Genomic DNA, 27,609 nt, shown 5'->3' on the forward strand with positions numbered 1-27,609 from the left:
GATTATGGGACAGAAGTTCAGGGATGGTTACAATGAGGAAGGCATATAAATAGGGGTCTTATATTCTCAATATGAGAAACCTAGAATGTGGGGACAGGACTTTGGCCAGTCAATTTCATGCCCCTTTATAGAAAAGAAACATTAACCACCCAATTAAATTTCTCCTAAAAAATAGGTCCCTCCTTTGATTGGGCTTAAGCTCCTTTTGGGATCAGGATGGGCTGCATGATAGTGGGCTTCATTGTGATTTGGCTCCCTCTCTCCTCCATCATTTATGTATCATTAAAGTTCTAAATACCTAAGTCCTGTAATAAAATGAAACTCAAAGGAAATCCTGACAAAAAACCCTTGATTCAAGAGAATCAAGTGGGATTAGTTCATAAATCATTGAATCCCATTAGTTAGGACCCATTAAAAAAAGCAGAATTTTGATTTCATTTTCATTATAAATAAGTGATGATTTTTGTGAATATTCTATATATAAATAGTAAAATAAATCATGAAAACAAATATTTATCTCTACATATTTGATGATGAGTATGCATATCTACAACCAAAAAATGGCCTTAAATTACCTTGTACTATGCAAACTACTCCCAGGGATGCTACATTTTGCCTATTTTTGATGCTCCGTCTTTCTTGACCCAACATGGAATCATTATTTTGATGCCCTATTGGCCAACATGAAAAATAAACTTGAAAAATGAAATTCATTTTCTATCATGCAGTGGGTGCATCCAATTGACAATTCACACCCACATTAGCATGATATTGCACACTCATGACATGCCCTTTATACCCCTTAAAGTTTTCAGATTAACACCATTGTCTTAACTTCATGTGGTTTGGCCCATTTTGCACACAGTGCCACAACTAGGTATCTCGGTATAAAGCATGTTAGCATATAGATAAGGGATGATGAACCAGAATTTGTGCTAAACAAGTCCTTTTCAATCTCAAATATCTTACTTAGAATAGGGAGTAACTAGCAATTCAAATGATTTAAAAATCCAGAAAATATAAGATCACTTAAAATTCTAATAATGAAATAGGAAAATCAATGAAATAAATGAAAACAAGCCAAAACTATTTTATAGAAATGAGATACATGTTTATTCTATTGTAGATAAGTTCTAATGAAATTTGATTTCCAGGAGTTTTTGGGAAATTTTATGGCAAGAAATAAGATTAAATGTTAAAGAGGACCTTTCGTCACAATTTGCGAGCGGCGTTGCTCAGCCCGGTGGGAGAATTGGGCACCAATAGGTAGTGGACTGAAATTTTTTAACTTTTGCTACATGATGAATTTTTCAGTGCTGTTTGATTCATTGTAAAACTTTAAGTCTAGACTATCCACTGGAATTTTATCTCGATAAAGGGGTTGAAAATGAAATCAAACATTCAGTAGATCACACAAACCTTGTTGTCACTTCCCCCAACACCAAGTGGTGCTCTTTATCCAAAAATCTTGATAACCCTAGAACAATACCTTCCACACCTTGTAAAATAAGAATGGGTCAAAGAAATATGATGCACTAGGCCTCCAATAACAAGTTGGGAGAAGAAATCCAAGATGAAATACAAAGAGAAAGGAGAAGAGATTAAATAGAAGTGATTTAACTTTCCCAGCCATTGGACTTAGTTTCAAGCGTTTGAAGGGCTAGGATTTCTTTATTCAGCCTGCGCCCACATTCCCTACTTCACATATTTGAAAACAGGCATTTCAAATTTATATTGTAGGTTAGTTCCAGAATTCTTGCCTTTAGTTGAACCAGTTATCAAGGAGGTTTGAATGGGCTTCTAAAGTGGGCTTCTTGTGTATTAGGGCTCTTATTATTATCTATTAAGTATCTAAGGTTTCTCCTTTCCTCCCATTTGTATCCCAAATCCACCACTTTATATACTTAAGTTCTGTTTTTTTCAAATAATTTTCTCATTTTAACCTTAAATGGTGAATCATGCTAGTGCAAATCTAAAAAATGTGGTAAAAACATGTATAAAAGCATAATTTTATTGGTCAAATTTGATGTTATCAAGGGAGTTTTAGATTCAGGCATCCCTAAGATGTTTAAGATATGCTTTCAAAGAATAAGTTATCCCAATGCCTCCTTATATCATCCAAGTAATATTTAGTGCAGTGAATATTAAAAGACATAAATTGTGCATAGTTGGCAACAATACAGCCTATATGTCCACGATAATATGATGGAAAGTCACACGGGAAGAAAGTAGATAGCAAGATTGGAAGAAACATAAATAGATGAAAATAAAAGATATTAATGTTTCAATGGAGAAAGGAAGAGATTAAGAGACAGTAAGATTTTGTGCAAAGTAAAGCAGAAGTGCAAGATATTATAAGATTAAAAGAAAGAAATGAAATAAAATAGAAGTCAGTAAATTTTATATTATAAAATATTGTAGGAATGCAAGAGAGGGAGTAAGAAAAAGTTGGCAAGACAAAGATTGGAAACAAAGTTAAATTTTGTAAGATTGGGATGGTGAAGATAGAGAGATTAATATTGATGGAAAGAAGTTGAGAGTGAGAGACAGAAGATTGAGAAAATGAAAGAGAGAGAGAGAGTAACAGAGTAATAGAGAGCAGTATTGTGAGAAAGAAAGATACAGATTCAAAGAAATTATGATTGGGAGAAACAACGAGAAAGAGAGAGTGTGTTTGTAAAATAGACTATGATTGGGTCAAAAAAGCAGAGATCAAGAGAGAATAAATGTCACAAGAAGACAGAGAAATTACTTGCGTTGGGAATAATAAAAATTAATAATGTGTCAACTATAAAATCTTAAAGCTAGTAAGATTCCATGAGTGAAAGCGAGGGATTCAATAAGAATAAGATGACCAAAAGGAAATGGAGAATGTATAGATCATAATTGGGAGAGAGAGAGAGAGAGAGAGCAAGAGCTAGAGAGAAATAAGATATGTAGAAGTAGAAAATGAAAATGAGTGAAAGAACCATTGAAAGAAAAACCTAGGAAGAAACAGAGTATGACATATTACAATTAGAAGAAAGAAATTGAGAGAGACATTGTAAAAGAGATTTATATTATAGAAAATAAATAAATATATTAAGCCTACGGCCGAGGTGCAATGAAGAAATATAAATAGTTGGCAGAAGTAAAATGGGACAAACAAACAGAGTATGATTGGGCCAAATATAAAAATAGGGCATTAAAAGTTAATTGCGAGTAGGAGAAATAAATAGAGTATTATGTTAGGAGAAAGAAAAAAGAGAGAAAGAATGGATGAAAATGAAGACAAAGAAACAAAGGGCTAAATAGATGAAGACTGGTAGAAACAAAGAAATAGAGGTATAAACAATAAATAAGCAGATGACACCATTAATAGAAGGATAATACCAGAGAAAGTAATAATGAGAACAACATACTACGATGGAAATAATGAACGACACACAAAGAGAGAGTTAGAATGGGAGAAGGAGAGAAATAAAGAGAAAGCTTCAGAAATAGAAAGAGAAACGACATATTAGTTATATTGGAAGAAGGAAGACCATGAGAAAGAAAGAGTTAGATTAAGTAAAAAATAAGAGAGAAACAGATATATAGATGGGCATCACTAAAGATAAAAATTACCTAAATTGAAAGAAATAAAGAGTTACAGCAAAAGAGAGTACGAATGGAAGAAACTAAAAGAAATAGTAGTATTGAATAACTAAGAGTAAGAGAGCATAAATTTGGGTGAAATAAAAGGACAATTACTGATAGAGAGGGAAAGAATGAGAGAGAGTTAGTGAAATTAAGATTGGGATAACAAAACAGAAACGTAGTAGAGAATAAATCACAGAAAGAGGGTCCACAAAGGGAAGAAAGAAAGTCATAGAGCAAGAGAGATTAATATCTGGATAATGAAAGAGAGATTTAGGGGGGAGAGAGAGATAGAAATAAATTTTTATTTAGATTAAGGGAAGGAAAATGAGAGGGTAAGATAAGGAAAACGAAAGACACTCTCTTTTTTATTTTAGATTTTGAGGAATTATTCTCTCATTGTAGTCCCCATTTTGGTTTTTTTAAACTCAAAAGTAGGTGTTTCTTTGCTGAATCAATATTATGTTTCTTCAATCTAGTATTAGTCATTAATGTGTGTCCACACTAAAAAATTCATTAGAATGAATCATAAATATGAAATTTACTAGTTCAATGACACCTACTCTACCATAATGCCCATTTGTAAAGAAAACATCAAACTAATTGTGTCTTCACATTCACAACATGCAAAATGGTGTTATTTCATCATGATCAGATTACTTCTAAAATCATTTAGTATTTAAAGAATGGATATGAATACAATTTTGAATGAGATAATCACTCTAATAAAATAATTACAAATACATTTCATATCTCTTATAATAAGCATCTTATGTGTTCAATTATACAACATTTACTACTTTTAATGTCATTCAGATAAGTCTTAATTTTGTATTATCTTAAGGCTTATTGCATCATTTATTCATGTTTGACCTTTCTCTAAGTTTTACTCTTTGAAACTAACTACATTTATCTGGTTTAGTTCTTTTAGGACATCAGTGAACAAAAAAGAAAGAAAAGAGAAGAACCAGAAGATTGAGGAATCAAATGCAAGTTTCAAAGTTCTCCTACTTTGGCCTTTCAATTTCACTGAAAGAAATGGATGGCTAAGATTTCTTCCATTATTATGAATCTATTTACTAAAATCTTTCGCATAATATAAATTTAAGAGTAGCTCATTTCAAATCAAAATCAACAAGTATTTCACTTTTACAACCCAAAAAATTCCAAACATTGGTCTTAAGTCAACTTCAAAACTAGTTAATCACTGTGTTCTTTGCTTTTTGAGTGCTTCACAATGTTGGCGAGGATTCTCCCTCTTACCAAGACAAGTATCCTCAAGTAAAAAATTGGAATCCCTGAGTTTGTTACCCAAGACCACAACTACACACACAATCAAAAGTTTTATATATCCCTCTATATGAATTGGACGTAAAAAATTCAAGAATTTATGTATTTTTAATTTCTTCTTTCATAGTTTTTTATCCTCACTGTCTTCATCCAATTATATAACTTTTTTTGGTGATAATATCAAATTTTGGGGATTTCATTTGTCGTTGGTAATTGAGATTATTAAATAAAAATATATTTAACTGCACTTAGGAATACTTAGCTAGTGATGAGTATGCATCGTCTCCACATGGAATGATGATTAAGGAATTGATTTCTTATTATAGTGATGATCAACCCGAGAAGGCATGAAGACAAGAATAGAATATGTGAGCTAGTGATATCGAGCAAAAGGATGTAATAGTTATATTTTAACTTAAATAAGTAAATAAAAGAGTAAGTGAACTTCGAATAGTGTGAAGCGATATGGGGGTAAGATAGAGAATGTGAAGGACACGATGATGATCCAGTGTGTGAATGATGATATGGTAGAGATGAGATATGGGATATAAGGAAGTGAAAAAACACTGAAAAGACAATGATAAACCTTAATTAAGCTAAATATGATGCCGAGAAAATAAACAACCCTAAGGCGAAGAAGCTTACCTTAGATCCTTAAGTTCCACTGGATCAAGGTGATTTGTGAGTACCAGTAAGATCCCCCTCTTCTCCAATGCTTCTCCCCACACACCCAAGACACCAAGAATACGCTTGATGGATCTCAAAACTCACTATCTTTCAATCAGCCCACACAACTAGGAAGCAAGTTCAGGCTGAATTTCACAGTTATCCCAACCTCTATTCATAGATTAGAGTAAATGGATGGAAAGAGGAGGGGGAGACGAAGCAATGCTAAGAATCTCAGCTCAATCAAAGTTGTGGATCGTCACATGTTGCCGTGTGAAGTTGGAGAAATCAGAGCCCTTGATTTTATCTCTCCTCATCATCGTCTCTGACGCCACCACTTTTTTGATTTTTGGTTGAACAATCAAATCATTTCAAACTCCACGTCGCATTGTCTTGCACGCTCACATCTTTCGGAGTTGCTAACTGTACCTAAAGTTGGAAAAAGACTAAAGAGAATCATAATATTCATATTATTAACAATTTTACCTCTCATTTGCGCTGCTCACGTGGCGTCGCATCAGCACAAGCCACGTCAACAAAGATCCAATAGAAATCCAACATTTCACCTCGACATGTACACGTGGGGGCCACGTGTAAATATGGTGCCATGTCGCCCAGCTGCATTTTTTACTTTCAAAGAAAGTGAGAAAAAAGTGAAGTTTCCTGTTTTTGAGCCTCGGTCCACATGAGCATTTATTGCAAAAATATTCGTCCTTTTTTTATTGGTCCATGTTGCCCGTCACCTGAAAAATTCAAAATCGACATATTAATCATAAATGCAATCATGGTTTGTTAATTGCGGTGACATGAATGCTCGGCTATATGATTGGATGGATGCCAATCATTAACTGAGTTATTGATTGAGATTCATCACTATTTGATGAATCAAACGGCAACACGTGGCAGTGCGAGATAAAAGGGCAAGAAAATCTTCTAACATTCAAGTTAAATAACTTAAAAGCCCAAAAAATACAAATAACTATAAAAGCCCAAAATACAAATAACTACAAAAAATTATGACTTATAAAAATCATCTCTTTCCAAATTTAATGTCAATAAAATCCATAAAAATCACATTCCCTCTCAAAGAATTATATTCTTTTAGAATATATTGTTAGAAAATTCCCAAAAAATGCATAAAATGCATAAAATTCAGAACGTTGTTGTAAAAATAGATTTAATCATTTAATGATTGATAACATGCAAATATAAATAATTTAATGCAAATAAACATGTAAATAGGATCACATAAGGTACTAAAAATGCATGTTATCACTTGGTAATTTTTTTTAAATTTTATGAGATTCTATAGATCAGGTCATTCTTAAAACATTGACTTAGAAAATTGATATTCATTTTATACCTTCTTTAAAAATCCCCTTGTTACATGAGTATTATAATTTTGCAATTCTGAAAAAGATAATTTTCTTAAAACTATATTTCCAGTTTTGCCATCAATTCACCTAATTATAGGGTTAGGTAAAAGATGATGCTTCTAATTTTCTGCTGATTTCTTATTATTTTAAATATTAAATCTTCAAAAACTCCATCCAAAAAATTATTGAATTGGCTTTGTCAATTCTTACGCCTGAGTTGACTTTCTCATTAAAATTTCAACAAAATTTTAATTTTATTTTGATCTACGTTTTGGAATTTTAAATTTTAAATGAAAAAAATGTGTGTAAAAATGACCACCAGATTTGTTCCCATCAGGTTGTTTTACATATTTTGGGAACTCTATGAAAAAATCTAGGACCATGGGGGGATATAAGAGTGAAGGAGGGAACTATTCTCTAAGTTTCGGCCCAAAGTCCTTGATCGTTTGATATCATAAATTAAAATGGCGAGTTCTAGGTTGTTTTTCATTTCTCGATCCTCCTCATGGATTTCCAACATGCACGAAATCCATGTGTTCTTTAAACTGGAGTGTTAACATGAGCATTCTGACCCAACTTCAATGTAGTGCTAAAAAAAAGAGGCACTTGAATTTCTCAGAATGCGGTGACAATTTGAGCTAGAATCAGTGCTCCTGGTACACGTCTTTGAAGTTTCATAAAAATGTCATTGAGTAAGTGAAAAGCCAGGCTTCACTATGTGAAACATTGACTAAGATGGGGAAAAGGAAGAATGAGTTAAATTGGAAAATGATGAGAGATGGTGGGATAAAGAACAACAATGTTGGAGAATAAGTGACAGTAAGTGAAAGTGACTGGGAGAAAAAGGAGAAAACAGGGAGAAAGATAAACTAAGACAAGGATAGATAGAGAGAAACAGAGAGTAATAGTTATTCAGATTAATATAAAGAAAACAGAAGAGTAGAGTAGAGAGTAATAATGTAGAAACACGCAGAGATAAACAAAAATAGATAAAGTAAGAGAATGAATATTGAGAGATTAGATGACACTTTGGAATGAAAATTCAGATAAGGCGGAAGAAGGGAAGTAGTAATATTGCAGAATGAAAGAGAGTGACAATAATTGGGAGATGTGTCTATAGATTATTAGAAGTGTAGTGTGGCGAGGAAAAGGAAAGACGAGTAAAATAGTTTGAAAGAATGAGGGGAGGCCACAAAATGAGATAGAAAGATAGACACAATAACTAGTAGGTGTGAAAGTGATAGACGATAGGATTGTAAATGAAAGTAAGAGAAAAAAACGGCAGTAAGCTTAAGGGATTGAAAGGTCGAGAGGAACAATGGCTAAATAATTCTGTTGTAAAGATTCATACTGAGAAAATAGAGAGACTGATTAATAATAGAGAGTCTTCGTGTAAAAATAGCAGAGCAATAGTATTCTATAGGGAAAGAATGAAAGGAATAATTACAGAGGCTAATTGACATTTAAAGTAGACCAAAATTAGATAGTGTAAGATGGAATAACATTAGATAATGAAAGACAAAGAATAAGCGAGTAAAATTGTCAAAAGACAGACCAAAAGAGTAAGAAAGAGTATGACTATAGAAAAGAAAGAGAAATAGTCAAAGACAATATGATTGGGTGAAAGAAATAGAAAGATAAAAAAATCTTTGATTTGGAGAAAGATATATCAACAGAAAGTAAGGAGTCTTACTGAGACAAATAAATAATAATATTAAGAGAGAATAAGTTAGGTAGATGGAAAGATAAAAAGTAAAAGATAGATGAGTGGGAGAAGGTGGGAAGGTAGTAAGATTTACTGGACTTATGTATTTTTTGTGAAACGTATATAAAATTCATGGTAATATGCATAAAATTATCTTAATTATTCTCTAAAATACATGAAATAAACATGTGGCCCATCTTCCTCTGATTTCTCATTTGAAGGCCCAAAACACCATTTTTCTCTTTTCAATCCCCTTTTTGAGAATCACTGAACCCTCAAAAATTCTCCAACTCTTGAAGAATTGTATCTTCTCATTCCTGTGAATTTCTACACATGTGAAACTATATAATACTCATCAGTACTAAAACTTCTTGACTTCAAAGAAGTCAAGGAGTTCAGCCAAAAATAACCATAATGTGAACAAATTAGAATTTATAGCTTATGCATAAATATTTAGTTGATTCAAATCATAAATGGATAAATTATGAATTTATAATACCATAATATTTTAAAGTGTATCTAAATATCTATGCATTTATCATGTTATCATCCAGTCAGCCTTTGTCTCTAGCTGGCCCTTCTTCATTCGTATGTATCACTGCCCAATGCTGAGTCATCTCCTAAAATAGAGAGAAAAAATATTTTAAAAAAGGGAATTGTCCTTGACCATTTGATCCTCTTCAAGAAGAACGACATTCATGATTAAAACATAGGCTTTAAGGAAAGCCCATTTTGATTGGGACTTCATGATGGGTCAATGCGGCCTGAAATTTTACTTCTCTGTATGATTTATTCATGTGACGGCCCACGGGCTCTGTTGACTCTATTTGTATTTTCCCTGGCCCAGCCCATAATTTTTTTAAACATCCATTAATGTTAATTCCATATCAAATTATTTACAATTCATTAATGGTCTATAAATGTTAAAATAATATAACTTTGAATTTAAAAGAAAGAGAGAAATAACTTCCTGCCCGTGCCTGCGCAGGAACCAACGCTGGTAACCTTGATGTTTGTGCTTGCTATATACTATAGCTGTGGCTGCAATCCTTACCCATCGGGTAGCGGTTCTGGCCTTGGCTGTAGTTGTGGCCCTTAGCAACAGGTTGTGGCTGAGGCAGAGGTTGCGGCTGTGACCTGGTGGCTCCTTTAGGGCTCACACTTTTTTCTTTTGCTTATTTTTTTTTCTTTTTATGTAAAACTCAACATTTTTTTACTTATCATGTTCGGACAATATTCATTTTCATATTCACGCAAGATCCATAAATTGGAAAAGTTTTATGTATGTATTGATTCATGGCATGGAATTTGTTCATCATATATCATTAAATAGGTATGTTAATTCCATCATATATACATCATATAACCTTCAAGTGTTAAATTGCAGGCATCAAATTGAATATGTCTGTGTACATTTTTCCTGCACTAGGCCTTTTAGAAAAACAAAGGAAATGAAGAAACCAAGAAGAATCTGAGAATATCAAATGAAAAAATACCATAAATGTTGGATTTAGAAGCTTGCTGAAAAACAAGGATTCAGCGTGTTATGAAGCCCTATATTTTTCATTTATTTCTCCACACTAACACAATTCTCCACATGATTCAGGATGACCAGATGTGACGGAGCTAGGTGATGAAGGGAACTGGATTCTAGGACAACTAGGGATGATGGGATAAAACAGATCACAAATCACACGATCGAGTTTGAAAATTAAATCCGGTGAAAATACTGATGGTGCAGCCCCTATCCTCGTCAAGGGCAGGAGTACTGTCTTACAACCAATGTGGTGATGCAAAGCACCAGAATCAATGACTTCAAATGGGCGATCGCTAGAAGATTCAAAGGCCTATTCAATTTATTCGCTTGAAGATTCAAAATCCAAATATAATCCGACGGCGGTGGATGAACACTTGAAGAATACTGGACGAAGAACATGGTACCAAAGAGTGTAGAAGTACCTCGGCACTCGATAACGCGTGAAGAGGCTGTGGGAAATTCTTGACGCGTCATTGGCGAGATGATTGACGTGCGCTTCGACAAGGTGTCGCAGATCCAACTGTATGTGCGCCGACCAGTGGCTGCGAGGGCGTTCGGGTGCACGGCGGGTGCGCGCTGGCGGCGGGGACTCTACGGTCACAAGCAGACGGGGTGCGATAGGCACGAGAAGCTGTGGGGCGTGAGCGACCAGGCGCGCCGCGAGCGCGCGGCGGGCACGGGCGGCCGGGCACATGGTGGCCGTAGGCCGCCGAGCGGGTGGCGGGTGCGGGCAGCCGGGGCACAAGGCAAGGGTGGTCAGTCAATGGGTGGGCAGTAGGAGTGGTCCTTCCTTGACGGCAGCGGCGGCGACTAGGGCAAGAGGCGGTAGCGGATGCGGCTCGGGAGGGGACCACTAGGGCAAACTTTCTTTTTGAAGAAGAAGACTTCAATTCAAAAGAAAATTCACTGAGTGTTTCTTACAACTTTGGCCTACATATAGGCCTTGGAGGAAAGAGAAAATACGAGGAATAAAATAATGTGGGCGATGTGTTATCGTGCCACGTCAAGGGGCAGTTCTGGATTTGGCGTTGATGACGTGTCATGACACGGGAGATGTCGTGCATAAGTGGAGACGCGTATGATGCCGATGCGTATGGTGCCGGTGTGTTGACTTGGTTGTTATCACGACGGTTTTTTAGTTGATGTTGGTGACGAGTCCAGATGCAGGGCGTCTCGGTTGATGGTGGCGGTGCATCCGAAGATGATGCATTGACGTCGTTGCCACCACCACATGCATAGAAATAGTGAGAAAAGATGAAGAAACCCTTAAAATTTCATAAGAAACCAACTTTTGGATCTTGAGATATCACATCGCTATCAAGTAGTAGAAATAACATTATAGCAAGAATTTATCAAAAAAAGGTTTCCAGTCAGACGGAGTTTATATTTTCTCATTCTGAATATGTTGTCCTATATACCCCATGTGATCCTATTAGAGAAATTTTAACCTTTCCTTCTATTAACAACCTAGAGGGCTAATTTCTCTCCCATTTACAACCGACAAAGAAACTAGCTTATTTATATTAGTATATGAGTGCCTCTTATGTTACAGTAATATTTTAAACTTGGATCAGTTCATAAATAATTAAGAAAAATATGTTCCAACATTACTCTTTACTACTTCCTTTATTACTATTTTTTCCTTCTTTATTCCAATGTTAGTATTGTCATCCTTTCTCCCAGTCCTATGTTGAACTATTCTCTTTCTATGTCCTCATCTTACGCTTCATTATTCTCTTAATATGTATTCTAATCCTTTTTTTACTTATTTGATCTTGCTCTGTCTTACTCTCTCTTCTTCTCAAATTTACTGTCTTTAAATTTTAGATTTCTTTCTCCTAATCATAATCTTTATTATTCCATTTCTCCACCTTTCGCACACCTTTCTTTATCTTCTTGCATCTTTTTTTTTTCCAATTTTTTTCTGCCATTCCATTCTTTGAACCTCACTGTCTTTCACTACTTGTTCTTGCTCCATAAGATACTGTCTTTTATCAATCTTCCTCTTTATTACTCTGTTTCATTCTTTCTTATATGTTATTTTCTTGCTCTTTGTAACCAATATTATGTCATTTATCCTTTTTTGTCACGATGTTACTCTTTACTACTTTTAGTGTTTTTCATTGTTCTGATGTATTAATATCTTGCTTCATTTTTGGTATCTTAATGTATTTTACTCTCTCTATTAATTTCTTCTGATCTAACTATCTTTACTGTTTTAGGTTTTTCCTATTAATCTTACACATAAGCATTCTTCTAATATGTTCTTTATCCACACTTCCATCTTCAATGGTCTCTCTTTTTGTATTCAAATGTCACTCTCATGCTCCTTTCTAAAAATTTAAATATATTTACTCATTCTATTTTTTCTGCATCATTCTCTTTGTCTTTTTCTTGCTTTGTTTTTTGGCAACCTTACTCTAGCTTATTTTTTCTTTTTGTTTCTTATTTCTAGCTTCCTCTTACCCCTAGTTTTTTATTTTTTCCAACCTCACTATAAACCCCTATTTCTCTTTATTTCTCTAAATTTTACTCTTTATTACTATCCTGCTCTGCCTTTCCGCAACCTTCCTCTATCTTACTATCTCCTTTTTCCAGTGTTACTATATTTATGAATTTCTCTTTCTTTCATCAAATCTTACTTGTTATCTCTCTTGACCTATTTTTTCAGATAGGTCAGCATTATTCTCCTTTTCCTGTCTACCAATATTGATATATTTAACTAATTTTTTATCTTCCCTCGTATCTCATTTTTTTACTCTCTCATTTTTGCTTTTTTCCAACCTTACTTTGTCTTACTATCTCTCCTTGTTTTTTTCTACTTATTCTATCTTACTCTTTCTATTTTTTCTCCTAAATTTACTGTATTGATCAATAACGCTTTCTTTCACCTAATCATACTTTTCAATACTCTTGGTTTTACGAAATTTATTCTCTGTTACTGTGTCTCTATCTGTTTCTTCCAATGTTACTCTATCTTAATTTATTTATTTCCACCTCCAAATTTAAGACTCTTTTTATTTTAATTTATTTTATCTAGCAGGTTCTTGTACAATGTGGCTTCCTTTATCTCAGTCAAAAAATATATCTCTTTATTTTTGTTTGCCAGGTTTAGCCACCCTTTCTCTATCTTTGCTTCATTCTTCTAAATGATGAGCTCAAATTTAGGGTTTGAATTTCTCATTGATAATTGAGTAAATAAATAAAAATATATAAATATTTACTCATAAAATAATTTGACTAGTTGGTGATGTGCAAGGGTCGTCTCCACATCTCCAAAAGGAACAGATATTATGGTTTAAATACTGCTTAAATGATGATTAAAGAGGGAGAAAAGGATATATGTATTAAATATGGGATTGTGTTGTGATGAATCCAATGTGGTGAGATGGAAATTTTTATTATATTTTAAAGATGATATGAATAATAATATGATGAATAGGTAGCAGGACTTGGATAGATCAAATGGAAGTGAGAGTGTAAGATAGATGAATAATAATATGATGAATAGGTAGCAGGACTTGGATAGATCAAATGGAAGTGAGAGTGTAAGATAGATGAAGATGTGAAAGTGATGATGGATGTAGAAGATGAAGAACAAGATACGACGATGGACTGGGTGAAATGGATGGGGATGGCTGAAAGTGAAATGGAATGGTGGAAGAAGGAATGATAATGATAAAACTAATAGATGTGATGGAAAAGAATGGATGGGTGGTTGTGAAATGGAGACGAGTATGATGGACTAGATGATTTAGGGTTTTTATATGAAAAGAAGGTGATGAGATTGAGATCAGATATCAGAGGTAGATTTTTTTGGGTGAGATGATGAAATATGGTCATGAGAATGAGATGATCCTGAAAATAATGTTGTGGATCTAACTAAAGAGATGTGAAGGCGAGAAACCAATCTAAGGAAAGAGGCTAACCTTACATCCTTATGTTCCACAGGGATGAAGGCAATTTTCTGATGCAGATCAGCCTCTCCACTTCTTAGTTGATCTTCCCCAATCACTCAAAATAATAAGAATGCCTCGATGCACCTTCTAAACCCTCACTCCCTTTCAATCAGCCTCATTAGGAGGAAGCGAATTCAAAGATATTTTTATAAAGGACAAGATTTTATTTATAGATCCAACCATATTTATAGAAATAAATGGGAAAAGGAAGCTCCACTCAAATTTTCAACCTGAAACTCCTTCTGGATCGTCAGATATTGCACTTTGAATTTGGATAATTCTTATCCCTAATTTCATCTCTTCTTCAATTTTGAACCAGTCAAAGAGCCATTATATACTTCCAAAACTAGATGTTAGTTCATAAAAATGTCAGAAATATATTTTTTGAATCTAAAAATGAATTCCCTTTGAATATTATGTCAAAACATTCAGGAAAAATTATATTCTTACATAAAAATTTTATCGTCTTTCAGAATTTGATGTCAGAAAAATAATTAAAATAGTAATTGAGAATAAAGATGTCCAAAGTTGTGAGAACAACATGGAGAGCATGGTAAGTGATACCACACACTACGTTTCTATAAATTATTTGGTCATAGTCGCTCTTTTTCTTGATCTTGTGTATTTGATTCTACTATTTTATTCTTTTGATCTATATTAATGTATGCTTCTCTAATGTAATTTCATCAAATCAGATTGTCCATTACCTTCTTTTGACCTATCTTAATGTATCCTTCTCTCATGTACCTTCTTCTATTACTGTTACTTTATTTTTAGCTTTTGTATTCTAATTAATGCCCTCCTTTTCTTTCTCCCAACTAATAAAAAGTAAGAAAGTTTTAATTATTCTTCCATCAAAAGTTACACGTTTATTCTTCTTAAAATCACTATATAACATTTTATCAAGCACAAAATGATAAAATATATTTTCAAAAGGATAGTTTAATTTTACGGATTTTTGGTATTTAATGAACTTATCAAAATTATATTTGTAAATAAATGTTGGTTTATTTGACTAGGTTTATACCTAAGAGGTGGTGAATTAGGTATAACAAATTTTCAACTGAATATAGTCAATGGAATGGACCCGAAGGACTGAAAGTAACTTTTAGACAGGTTAGGGCTAGTCCCTAACTCCTTTCTTGGGGCTATCCTTGCCTGGATTTCAATAAAAATCAAATCGAAGCCCCCCAGGAAAATATTGGAAAGGATTTATATATGGATGTCAAATAAATAAAGAGTTCGTGAAGACTGTGCCATTCATTTTTCCCCTTAGCCTTCTTAGATGTGTGTATCTTTGATAAGCTCAAAATTAGGATTAAATTCATCATTGCTACTTTATAATTTAATCAATAAAAATGTAATTATGTGCTCACTTAGGTAAATATAGCTAGTCAGGAGTAGAGATCATCTCTACCAGGAACCTTGATTAAGGATTTAATATTCTTTAAATATTGATTAGTGTGAGGAGATGAGATGCGTATAAATACAGAGATGAGCAATGGGAATACGCGAGGTCACATAGTGATAATTAGTAATATACTGAATATATTAAGTAGTAGATAGTGATAATTAGGACTTTTGGAAGAGTGAGTGAGAACGAAGATGAAGTGATGATAGTGAGAAGAATGTAGAAGAGTGACACAAAGAGTGAGTCGTATAAGGTGAATGACAGGTAAGATAACATGGAGACGGTTATATGAATCAGTTTGATATTATACAGACTCGATGTGATGATGGGATGTGATGGTCAAATTTATCTAAGCTAATGTTGATGTTGAGAAGAATCAACTCAAGGCGAGGATACTTACTTTATATCCTTATGTTATGCAAGGATCATGGTGATTTGTGTGCAGGTAAGCTCCCCCTCTTCACTATTGCCTTGTCCAATTCACTCAGGACACTAACAACAAGCTTGATTTGTCACGAAAATCACAAGCTTCCAATCATCCCACATGACTAGGAAGCAAGTTTAGGGATGAATTTCACAAGGATCCACTTCACGATGTGTGATCAGAGGGTGAGACTGGAAAGAAAGGTGAACACAAAGCATCCCTCAAAAATTCAGCTCAATCGACCTTACAGATTGTCAGACATCAAGTTAGAAGTTGGACCAATCTTGGTCATCCCTTTTTATCTCTCCTCATCATCGACATTGAAGCTTCCTCATTTTTTGTTGGCAGTTGAAAATCCTGAGAGATTTCTTATTATCCCTTGGAAGTATCTCATCTTCTTTTGTGAACCACCACTTCTGAGTGCCACGTGTACTTGTGGAACAAGAATAGAATAAAATGCAATTAAATATTATTGTATTCAATAATTCTGATGTCGCAGCCCGTCGCCACATGCCACACTATTATTTTTTCCTTTGTCCTTTTCTAATGAATGACACACTGGTGCATATAATAATTAGAATATATTATGTCCTCATTTTTTTACGAAACATATTTGGTTGTTCAAAGGAATAATAGACATCAGGTTTTGGATCATGAGAGACAAAACTTTGATCATGATAAGCATTATAACTATTTATTGAATAAAGTTTCGAATTCATCTAAAACATCAAACGATTCAATAAAAAATGTACCAATGAAATCCCAGTTTGATACATTCTTGACTGGAGAAATGTAGGAAAGAGTAATAAAGATAAAGATAAATGTACTTTCTTAATGACACCTGCTTCTCGGCAATGGCCTTAGTTGATAAACCAGACTTAGGGTTAAAATATAACATTTTAATGCTCTCATTTTTTGCAAAAGTATTTATAAAAAATTTTCCATAGTATGTGGTAAGTAAGGGTCGAATCCACAAACACCAGGTATTAGAGACTAAATTTTGGTTTCAGTATATTTCAGAACATTTTTTCCTGTGATTTAATAATTTTTGGATTTATAACTATTTTTAGGAATAAAACACATTAGAATATAGGAAAACTATTACAAAGTAATAAAATAAAATAGATAAATATATATTTTAATAGGTTCTGAAAATTTATAATGATTTTTAATATTTGTAAGAGCAGGAAATATATTACAATATAACATATAGCCTTTGGGAGTCACTCATGTGGCAAAATTTGTAGGTGGCTCCAATAGACGACGCACAATTTGTAGGCGATATTGTGCTGTTGGGCATAAGAATTGGCCAGTGAAGAGTTTAAATAGGAAAAATGATGGGAGAAGAGTTTAAGTGTGAGCACTCTAAGTCTCCAAGCCTTTAGATTTAATTATGGGGGTTTGGAGGACAAAAATTTCTTGCCTTGTAGGCTTGATCCATGTGCATTCTGTCCCTTTTGAAATAAACTTTTAAAATTCAAATTACAGCTTTGTTACACTATTTGTGCTCTGATTTGAACTGGTTCATAAAAAAGCATTAAGGGCTTGAATATGGACTTCTTGTGTATTGAGCCTCTTTTTATGATCAGGGGATATAGTGGATTTCTTATTATGGTCAAGGAAATGGCATGAGCTTCTCTTTTACTCACATTTGCCTCCAAAAATTTGCCATTTTCTTCACCTAAGTCTTGTATTTCAAAAAAAAACATCGAAGAAGATGTGAGAAATTCACTTGACGCTAAGGTATCAAGGGGTTAGTTTCAAAACCAAATAAAATACATAAAAATAGAGCTTAAAAAAATAAATTAGAGATTTCGTATTTTTCCTTGATGGTGAATAATTCAAGTGCATGCCTAAAAAATTAGTAAAATGAATTACTCAAGCACATCTTTATTAAATTAATTTGATGTTATCAACATCATAGTGAAAATATCAGATAAGACTATCTCAAATGATATATGTTACGCATGAATACTTACTAATTATAAATTAGGGTTTTAAAGTTAACCATTAAACATTCGAGTGTCTCATGCAAACGATGTATTATACACATACTTAAACAGATGGCAGAAATAGCTCCAAGAGAGAGTTCAATCACTACTATGTATCTTATATTGAATGAGCTCTGTCTTGGAACCACACGGGCTGGAAACTGAACTTCTTCATTGATTTAAATTGATCCTTGATTAATAAGATTGGCTAATAAATTTGAGTATTAAAGTTACTAACTAGACTTGTACATGGTCCTATAGACTCACACAATTAAGATTAATGGATGTCGGTACATTTAGAAGTTTTTTCACCTTATTCTACATGAAAAGGTATTTAGATCAATCAATCAAAGCCTTGGGACCCGACATCAATCACCTTTGTGTACTTATTTCTATATCCGAGCTGACTACTTTGAATCTTTTGATAAGGACTGATGACTCTCAATAACTCATCAAATATTTAGACTTTTAAGCATTAAAGCATCAAGAATATCTAGTTAATTCATGTGAGTTGTCATGCATATGCATTATTTCATAAAATTACTAACCCCACTTGATTCTTCGAATCAAGTGGATTATATTTGACATTTTTTGGTTAGTAAGTTCAGAAACAGGTTAAGACAACCAAGGAGGACGTCAAGGATCAACAGGAGCTGGCGAAATCTCAAAGAAGAAGAAAATTCCGAAAATGCCCCTGGGCATGTGTTAAGAGAAACCTATAAATACTCTCTTGAGAGTTCACTTTGGGTTGTCCAGATTTTCAACTAAGCAAGCTAGGGCTTGGAGAAGGAGGATTTCTGCAGACCCTCCAAGAGCTGATGAGCTTTGGAGCACGGAGAGAGACAAGCTGAGGCATAGCTAGACCAAGAAGATCACTGCCTTGCCGAGAGGAGGTGACACGAGGAGGTGTGATTGTTATAGCTTCAGCAATTTCTTCTTCTCCCTTTTAGACAATCGAATTTGGGACTGGGAGCCTCCAGCTGTGTTCCCAGTCAAATCCAGACAAGATTGTTCTCTGTTTTCATTCGATTTCAAGTTCATCATTTGTTTGAATCAATCTCCATTTTGTTCTCCTAAAAATCCACTGGTGTCCTTCACAATCTAGTGTGAAACCCTTCCTTGCAACAGTCAAGCCACCCACAGCCAACAGCCAACGACCAAGGCTTCAGCATAGGTCGCCAGCAGCTCAGGCAGCCAGCAGCATAAGCTGCTAGCAGCCAAAGCCCACCAGCGACCCAGGCCTCAGCCTAGGTCGCCAACGGTTGGAGCTGCCAGCAGAAGCTGTGCACAGCCCAAGCTGTGCACAGATCTGCCCGCACATAGCAGACGTTGCGCGCAAGAAGGACCCGCGCACAAGCCGTAGGGCGCCCCTTGCGGGTGCGCTGCTACGTCGCGTGCAGGCCCGCACCGCACGCAGATCCGCCTGCGCGCAGCGCGCATCGCGCGCAAGCAGCTGCCCACGCAGGCGCCGCGCTGCAAGCAGAACCCTCTTGCGCGCAGGCAGCAGCCCGCACGCAGTAGGATCTGCGTGCACGGCGTGCCATTGCGTGGGCACTCTTGCGAGCGAGAACACCCTCAAGGTGTTCTGGTATTTTCCCCAAAGGGCAAATTGTTCAGTAAAGAGTTTCTTTACTGAAGAGGCTGCTTAGTTAAAGTTTCTAAAAATACTTGGGAACTTCACTGTAGATCAATTTGATTAATCTATGCGATGGAATACATAAATCTGAATAGATACATTGAGTTGAAAAGTAATTATTGCTGTTTATCTGCTCCTTGGGGATCGACAACCCACTTGCCTAAAGTTGTGAGGAAAAATATTATCGTTGCATAAGCTCAAACCTCACACGATTAACCAGTCATTAACCAGTAAATTACACCTAAAATTGAGCTTATCAACTGGCGCCGTTGCCGGGGAGCACGGTATTACAGTAGAATTATCTTTTCTGTGTTTTCAGTTATCTTCAACTCGTTCTCCTAAAGCTGCAGGGCTTGAAATCCTCAGTTTATTGTCTTTCTAATTCTCTGCTGAAGTTCTATGGTAGTGACACGTTCAAGAGCTGGTGAAAGATCTACATAGAATGTTGCACGCGATGCAACTCCAGATTCTACAGTTACGGAACCTGAAATTCAGCAGGAAACAATGGCAGAAGAGAGACATCAGCAGAATGAGAGGAGGACAATGCTGGACAGGTCGACACCGTCGGGTAGCCTACGACAAGCCGATGTCAACCTGAACATAGGTGAAGGTATTTTATTTAGATATGATAATGCTTTGATTAACTCTTTACCTGAATTTAACGGACTACCTGCACATAATCCTTTAGAATTCCTCGATGATTTTCATATTAGATGTTCTTCTCAAAACGTTCCTGGACTATCTACGGAAATCTTGAAAATGAAGTATTTTCCTCTTACCTTAAAAGATAAAGCATTTTCATGGTATCGCAATTTAGGAATCACGTTCAACTCGTGGGAAGAGATGCAAGGAAAATTTCTGCAGAAATTTTACCCTCTCTCCAAAACTAATTTTTACCGAAGAGAAATTCATAACTTTCATCCCCATGAAGGTGAGGCTTTTAGTGAGTCATGGGAGAGGTTCAATGACTTGCTGAGGAAGTGTCCTCATCATGGAATTGAACATTGTCAGTTAGCCCAGATTTTCTATGAATCTTTATCAGATTTCATGAAAAATAAGGTTAACTTAGCCTCCGGGGGAACTTTCTATACCGCATATGAGGATGAAGTGTTTGATATTTTGGAGAGAGTTGCAGAAACTGACCTGCAAGAGATTGGAGCAAGTCAGAATGGGAGGAACCTGCAGCCCAAGAGAGCAGGAGTTCTGCAAGTTAATGCTAAGGAGGGCGAGCTGCAAGCGGGTTTAAGAGAAACCAACCAGAAATTGGAGGAGCTCACCTCCACCTTGAAGAACGTTTTCTTAGGTAACTCCCCCTTCGTTAAAGCCAAAATTTGCTCTCTCTGTTTCAGCAGGGAACATGAAGACGGAGCCTGCCAAGCCATGGAAGAAGAGGTGAAAGCCTTCAACCAACCGCAGCAACCATGGGCAGGGCAAAAGAGGCCGAATTTTCCAAATGGAGAGACCTTCCACCAAGGGAGTAAGCCGGCAACTCAACCCTCATTCCAACAAAGACAGCAGTTCCAGTCCAAGCCCTAGCAGCAGTATCAGGTTCCCTCTCACAACCAACCTGATTTTTCTACATTCACCCCCGTCATTTCAGATATGATAGAGAAGCAAAACCAAAAGTTGCGAGCAGAGATGGAGATGCGGATGCAGGTCATGATGGAATTTCAAACGAAGCAGATGTTGGAATCCCAGGAACAAATGAGGAAGCTGTTGGAGAGCTTTAGGCCTGCACCTTCTGAACACCAAGGTATAATTGCAGCGCGGCGCCTGCGCGCGGCGCCTGCGCGCAGCGCGCATCGCGCGCAAGCAGCTGCCCATGCAGGCGCCGCACTGCAAGCAGAACCCTCTTGCGCGCAGGCAGCAGCCCGCACGCAGTAGGATCTGCGTGCACGGCGTGCCATTGCGTGGGCACTCTTGCGAGCGAGAACACCCTCAAGGTGTTCTGGTATTTTCCCCAAAGGGCAAATTGTTCAGTAAAGAGTTTCTTTACTGAAGAGGCTGCTTAGTTAAAGTTTCTAAAAAATACTTGGGGAACTTCACTGTAGATCAATTTGATTAACTGTTGCGACGGAATACATAAATCTGAATAGATACATTGAGTTGAAAAGTAATTATTGCTGTTTATCTGCTCCTTGGGGATCGACAACCCACTTGCCTAAAGTTGTGAGGAAAAATATTATCGTTGCATAAGCTCAAACCTCACACGATTAACCAGTCATTAACCAGTAAATTACACCTAAAATTGAGCTTATCAAGGACTCGTACGTTATAGTTAAAACATAGCCTTTCATCCACGATGTCATTGATGTCTCAAGCCTAAGGATCATCTGCATGACAGTAACATGATTAAACCTTGACATATCAAATATCATTCATTCATTCTCTGATTTTTAGGTTTATATGTAGTCTAAAACAATGAATTATCATTAATATTTCTTTCTGATTGATGAATAAAACTCATTTTGTGCACATTTCAATATGACATAATATTTATTTTTCCCCCTATTTTTGGCATGATTTATGCATGAATGAAACAAAAATATATCCACAAAATAGAAGTGCATCATAAGGTTTCATAGAAAAGATAAGTTAACAAAAGGTTAATGGCTGCAGCCAACAGCCGTAGACACAATCATGAGTGCTACTACAACGTGGTAGCCGCAACAGTAGAACCACATCAAAGGCCATGAGCACGAAGGCACGTGAAAAGTTATGTCTTTTTTAAAATTTAATTTATCATAAACCTTTGAAATTTATATAATGTTTTTTTTTGCATCTTTCAGAAAGGGATAAACCCATTAGCCTTTTCAGCTAAAATTGGAAGAGGACCAAAGGATCTTAAGAGAGATGCGGACCGAGGCCCCAGGGCCATAGTGTAAAAAAAGGAAGAAAGAAAATGAGATACAAGCTATGAGCCATTTATTCCCTAATCCTAAACATAGCTGGCCTTCTTAATAGAAACCTTTTGTTATAATCTTAGCAATTGATCTTCATAAAGAAGATTCAATGGTCAAGATCTGTGCTCATTCCTTGTATATATATATTATCTCTATCTCTTTCTCTCTCTCTCTCATTTTCTCTCTCTCCATCTCGAGTGGTCCATGGTGACAAGAAGCTCCAAGAATTATCCCACATTGATAAAATACGAAATCCTTGATGTCCTGGCCTATAAAAGTTTTCTACACTCGCTTCTAGAACCATCTTTTCTGACCATAGTTAAAAATTGATTCCTGAAACATTAAATGGAGGAGGATCATGATGGAAATATATGTGGCTAGTAAACCAATCACATATTCCATTTATCATTATATGTTCATTAATAAAAAAAATTTATTATAGTTTACGTGTGATGCTTACAATAAAGTCTCTGAATACATGATCTGACTTACTGAATTATGGTAAGAAATCTCTATTGGATAAGAAAATGTTCTAAATATTTTTTTGGTGGACACCCGATGATACTGCAGTCATTTGGTTGGCTATTGAAATAAAAACCTTGCATCTGCTGATCAAAATATTTCCATATAATAGTACTATCTAATCTCACTCATTTGATGAGTATGGCTAATCCTTTAGCCATTAGTGTGGAGACACTAAGGATAAATAGCGGGTGGTATTTAGAAGAAATACTTCACTAAATTGACTAGTATGAACCCTCAAATAGTATTATACCAAACTGTCAATCAAGTTACTTCATATCATGATTATGCAAGTATTCAACAGACTTGAGACACCAAAGATATCTTGTGTCTTGAAGGTTCTACTCTAACTATAGCGTATAAGTTTCTAATCATGGAATTCTAAACAGTCTTAGTTTGGGTGCAACAAGAAGTTCATGAAGACGATTGAATGGTCTAGATGGGATCCCCACCCTCGGTAGAAGAGGAGACTGCTCAAGGAAGATGATACAATGGAGTCCTTGTCCAAGGTACGGAAATATTGGAGAATAGTTATCTGATAAATAATGAAAACATCAATACTAATGGGGATGATAGATTAGGGTCTGACAGTTGACCATACCCTAAGTCATCCCGGAGCATCAAGTGGATGAAGGACTATGCATATAGAGTAAGTAATGAGAGACAGGTTATTTGAGTGATTCAATAAGGTTCAATCAATCTAACATTAATTAATCTATCTGATGATATATTTAAGAATTCAGGCCACTAAAAAGGTTTTTGGGCCACTAGAGTCTTTAAGTAGATTGATACATGGGCCTAGATGATCGCACGCAAGTAGACTTTTGGACATTGAAAGATAAACTTTGATTTCGGGGGGGTTTTAACACATATTTACTTGGTGTAAATAAGGGAAGACCCTGAATAAATTTCACTCATGCTAGAGTTTTTCAGGGCTCTTTCTCTTATTCTTCCTATGGCTCCTATTCATTCCCAATGTGATTTGGATGGCGGAATGATAATGTTGAAGCATGAACTAGGCTTATCAAGGCAAACGAGGAGATTCAATGTGCTCAAGATTGTGTGGATCCGTTTAGAGGCTGGTTGAGCAGCTCGACACGATTCACTTGACGATCCAAGAAATTGTGGGTACGATATGCAACCGAGAGATTCAATTGACCATTTTTTAGATGTCATTTTGATTTTGTTATGGGTCTTATGGTTCAGTAATCCACTTTATTTCATCTAGATTAAGGCAATATATCCCAGCATATCTTCCTCTCCTTCTTCATCCTTGTTCTATGACCTTTTCAGAATGAGGGGTGACAGCCCCTTTGCTCATAAAGGAAGGGCGTCAAATGAGTAAAAGAGAGAGGATTTGGAAGGATGAAACTTGAATAGGATGTGTACAATGATGAAGATCTTAAGCCAACAGTGATCCCCACGTGGCAACAAAGTCTGGTTAGTCATTGAACTGCATTCATATAGGTCACACTCGCGTGAATGGAAGACCATAAAATATAGAAAGATATTAACTGAAAATGGTTTAAAAACCACATGATTGATAAAATACTGGAAACAAAAAATCAGGATTTTCTGAATTTTCATGAACTTTTAGTGCAATAAAAATGTACATAAGTTCTTTAATAGAACTCCCACCTTATTATAGTATATGTGTGCTTTGAATAAACAAAAATAATCTGATTTCTTCATAAACAAATATTAGAGAACTACTCTCCCATTAGCCAGTTCCACAAACACTTGGAATACCCTCTCAATTCCATTTAGTTTTCACTTCATTTTCTCTCTTTCGTGACAACTCTTCCTCTCTCTAACTACTTGTTTATCTTCTAACTATCAATCTATACATATATCTTCCAAAATTTCCTTATCTAGAATTTAATTAATAATATCATTACTAGTATTATTGTCCTAATATCTCCTCTCCTTCTCTTCTAACTCATTAATTAATTCTATCACTAAAAAGCCAATCCTATTATATGTCAACCTTGCCCTCGGTTATAAGTCATTTATTAAAATTCATAGTTTATAAAATTATTAAAATGAAGTGAAATTAATTATAATGACAAATTAATACACCTAATACTGCTTCAGACCTAATTGATGTTCACAGTTAATTCAAACCACAAGGGAATTCTTACAGACTAATTTACTGAACTCTTTTTGTAAATTACTCGCATCGTCCATCCCTTTGTGTTTCTGCATTCTGTCCACAATGTCAGCCATTTTTATCACATTATTAGGATCATAAATTGATATTATTTCTTTATGTTTTGATGTAAGCCTATTTTGTCAATTAGAATATTTATAGTACATGTATAGATACTAGTGATCAGTGTATTAAAAATATCTTCATAAACCATATTGTTGTATTATCTTTTATTCAAGGACATCATAATAAAAATCATATTTTTGGGTTCTATGGCCTTAAAATGAAGTTAACTCAATTCATGTAGAGGAAAATGAATAATGGAACCATAATAACACTTATAAAATAATGATAAAATAACTATGCATGGATCAGAATCATGAATTCTCAGTTCCTCTACGAAGATGGGTTGAGATGTTCATTTTTTCAACCTCTAGACATATGTGCACAATCCCTGGCATGTTGACTTTCCTTTTTATCTTGAAAAAAATCATTCACAACCTACCATCAATGTAAAGAGAACCCACTATCTCTCATTAGTGTATCCACACTAATGGCTACGGAATTAGTCATTCTCATCATATAAGTGATAATAGATAGTGATATTCCATCAGTTATTTTGATTTCCTTCTCTAGTATCTTTCCAATAGGAATATCGACAATGCATGCCTGAAGAATATTAATCTCTTTATTACGATCTCTTTAAGTTTGATCATGTACTCATCGACCTCATTGTAAGCATCACACATGAACTATAATGAATACATTATACTAATGAATGTAGAACGGTATGTGGATTGTGTCATTGACTTGCAGGCCTCATATATTTCCATCACATATATAATCCATCAATCACTCAAGGATAAGAGATAACAAAGTGAGAGCTCAAGGAGAATCACGCTAAGGTGTTTCTCTTTATGATTATAGATCCTTCTAAATTTAATGAATTTTAAAAAAAACTTTTAACTTAAAATCTATTTTTTGGACGTTTAATGAAACTTATGCAAGTGGTAATGCGGGTGGACATCGAGGCATTGGGTACCCCTTGGGGGGTACGCTTGGAACGTAGTTGCCTACACGAGTAATAATGATAAATACCATGCTAGTGTTCATTATAATTTCATCTATTTTATGTGTTTATTATAATTGAAGTAATCATAAATACATGTTTAGGGCTTAAAATGATTTATTACATTTTTTGAATGAAATTCCAATTTCTATAGATTTTATCATATTTTAAGACAATTATCTCACATAAATTTCATAAATAAAAGTATCTTTGTAATTGCGAAAATATATTTTGATATTTAGTAATAATTTTCTAATGTTTTATCATAATTTTATAAGTGAGGAAATATAGCTTTGGATATATTTAAATATATTTTAAAATATTATATATTATTTTTTCAACTCCTATAATTGTGTGTCATGTAGGCAATCCACCACTCAGATTCGAGGAGAGTGAAATCAGATGGCTCAGACTGCTCCACAATTGAAATGAATATATCCAACGACCAAGGAGTTTTAGGCAGAATTTTAAGGGTGTTTCGACATTTTCTTCCTCTATCCGTCCACCATCTTGGATCAATAAATAGAACCCCCTGTCCTTGTAAAAAAGGCTCCCTAGGATTGTGTTCCTCATTATAATTAAAATTTTGATTTTCTCATTCAAAGTGTCAATTGGTTCTGTTCTTTTACACCAAGATAGAAGGATTCAAGGAGTGACTTTGGCTCAACACGCATGAAGAAAAAGAACCACTCTACCATTTTGGCATGTGACAGCGAGGTTCATCTAATCTAGAGTCTTTCTTCTACACCAAAATATATTATAGAGAGAGTTTCATCCATAACATATGTTCCGTGTGGAGACGACCCCTCCTTGTCGCTAGCCAAATAAATTATTTATGAGTATAGGTTTATAAATATTATTGATTAGGCTCAATTTAACAATGACTTAATTTCACCCCAATTTTGAGTTTGTGACTTGGCGCCGTTTCCTGGGACCGGTTGTCATTCGGGCTTCTACTCTCTTATTTTGTGATTTTATTTTGTTTACTTTTATATTAATAATGAGTTCATTAAATTTCTGTTATATACAACAAGGCCGTACATTTTTGTTTTCTAGTTGTGATATCTAGTTTTCAGTTTAACAATTTTGATAAATTTTGTATGAAATGGGTGATAAAAAACACAAATCTACATCGTGACTTAGGAAATGAAGTCAAATGGGGGAAACCTCTAACGATAGAAACACTAATGATGATGTTGAGGATTACGTTATAAATGAAAACATAGGACCAGCAAATAGAAGATGAAGGTTAAATGATTATTCTATAGGAGAATTAATGCTCCGATTGCTGAAGGGCCAAATTTTAAAATAGATCATCATATGAATTAATCTCTTGCCATGTTTCATGGTTTA

The 27,609-nt window shown here is 35.1% G+C and overlaps 1 non-coding gene across 1 annotated transcript; it reads right to left on the minus strand.

The window, feature by feature from the left end:
- Nucleotides 1-20,502: 20,502 nt before the first annotated feature.
- On the minus strand, nucleotides 20,503-20,611 carry LOC144709953 (small nucleolar RNA R71). Its single transcript, XR_013583167.1, has one exon. It is a non-coding gene; the product is annotated as a small nucleolar RNA R71 (small nucleolar RNA).
- Between the last annotated feature and the right edge of the window lie 6,998 nt (nucleotides 20,612-27,609).

The sequence above is a fragment of the Wolffia australiana genome, chromosome 11 (genome assembly GCF_029677425.1).
Source record: "Wolffia australiana isolate 7733 chromosome 11, ASM2967742v1".
Lineage (NCBI taxonomy): Eukaryota > Viridiplantae > Streptophyta > Magnoliopsida > Alismatales > Araceae > Wolffia > Wolffia australiana.